Here is a 1,979-nt window from a genome sequence, read left to right on the forward strand (position 1 = left end):
GACAAATTTCAGCACCAGCACAGCTGTAAGTTTCTGCTAAAGTTGTGATGCTCCACCAATCTATTTATTTTTAGAGACTTAAAAAATTTATTGTGTAAAAAGGGATTTAGCCGTTGATTTGACACAGCTAAGGCATGGGGTAAAAGGTACAAAAAGGGCTCTAACTGCAACACTTAGTGGCGAATGAGTATAGCAGGAGCTTTATTCCACAAAATTTTATATTCTAATAACTTTTTGTTTCATGAACTATGATCTAATAAAAATGAGAGACACTTACAAGAGCTACAAGCTATGCAAGCAACCATGATGAATGGATTTTCATATATATTCAATGTTTTGTCAGCTTATCAGGAAAAAATATATTCGATGTCTTGTCCTATATTGACAAAAAAAAAAAAAAGTGCAAAAAGAGCATACCAACTAAACTAAGCAGAAATCTTACAAGTTATCAACTAAGTGATTGTGAGGTTTCAAGGCTACGACGTCCCCGGCCAGATATCATTAGGGGATTAACAAGGCTTTCTACATAGATTTTTGCAGGGCATCCCTTAACATCATCAGCGTGTTCTAGTTGTCCGGTTGAACCATCATATATCATGATAAATGGGGGAAGAAAGGGTAAAAATTCACCCTTATTTGACTCGTGAAAATGTACAGAAAATGAAAATGGGTGAACACATATATAGCCCATCAGTTTGAGGATATTTGATGGTGAACAATTTTGTCCAAGATACATTAACTCCACAATCTTTCATAATCCACACATCAGAAGTAGTAGTACTTAGACGACTAGTATAAATCAGAGAAAGATCACTGTCCACAACTCCCAGTATGAAATGAGAATTGACTTCTTCACAACGGGGAAGCTCCAACTTTCCCCATGTCTCGTCTGCTAAATCAAAAGAAAAGATGTTGCACACATTGTTAATACCAATACCAGTAGATGAAGCCCAATAAAGCTTCCCATTGACAAATTTTCCCGAAGAATTTACTAGAAAGATGTCCTGAAGCTCATTGACTGTTCTCCAAGAATCAGTCCTCAAACTGTAAATGTTGATATAGCAAGAATTACCAGAATAATCGATAGATACTACTTTATAATCATCATGTAACTCATCATATCCAAAACCATATTTGCAATAGTAAGAGCAACCCAACGTCAAATCAACTTCAAACTTAGGTAATTCCTTTGACTTTCTATTGGTGGGGTTCCATAGAAATGTCTCCCTCTTCCGCTTGAACAGACAAATCAATCCATTAGTAGAATCCACAATGTAAGCAGAAAAAGTAGGGTTTTCCACGGGAGAATCCATGTCAAGTAGCTCATAGCTTTGTTCTTTGTAAAACAAGGGAGGGAGACAACAAAACTTAAAATTTCCTTCGAGGCCTCGAAATAAAACTCTATGATGGCTGCATCCTTTGTCATTAGCTGTTAATTTCAGATGGATCTTTACAAAATGAGGGCTAGAGATTAGTTGAAGCCAAGATTTTGAAACGCACATGCATTTCAACAACGAATTCGGGGGCAGCTTTAAAAGAATCTCATTGATGATTTCATTGGGAAGAACTGGGATTATCGAAATCGAATCAGCCATTGATGTAGTAAAGGACGTTGGAGTGCAAATCTTGTGATAGCATGAAAGAATTGTGTAGGAGAGAATGATGTTAAAAGCCTGATATGTTGTAAGAGATATTTTGTAAGAGATATCTCATAGGAATATCAGAGCTGAGTTCAGTTCCGATGTATGTGCTATGTTGTAAGAGATAGCAGACACTCTCAGTGATAGCAGACACGCAGTGGATTTGGGTCTTTTTCTCAAACTTCTTGCTACTCCACCAGTCCATCTGTTTCACTTAATTCCAGGACATTATTTTAGAAAAAATAATAGTAATATTTATATTTGTTGAACTACCATGACTAAATTGATTAGCGGCATTTTTGGTATTCCGTGTTGTTTATAACTATATAAACGGTATTT

At 36.1% G+C, this 1,979-nt stretch overlaps 1 pseudogene; it reads right to left on the reverse strand.

The window, feature by feature from the left end:
- Positions 1–448: 448 nt before the first annotated feature.
- LOC132639820 (F-box/kelch-repeat protein At3g23880-like) lies at positions 449–1,595 on the reverse strand (annotated as a pseudogene).
- Positions 1,596–1,979: the final 384 nt, after the last annotated feature.

Source organism: Lycium barbarum, chromosome 5 (genome assembly GCF_019175385.1).
Source record: "Lycium barbarum isolate Lr01 chromosome 5, ASM1917538v2, whole genome shotgun sequence".
NCBI classification, from domain to species: domain Eukaryota; kingdom Viridiplantae; phylum Streptophyta; class Magnoliopsida; order Solanales; family Solanaceae; genus Lycium; species Lycium barbarum.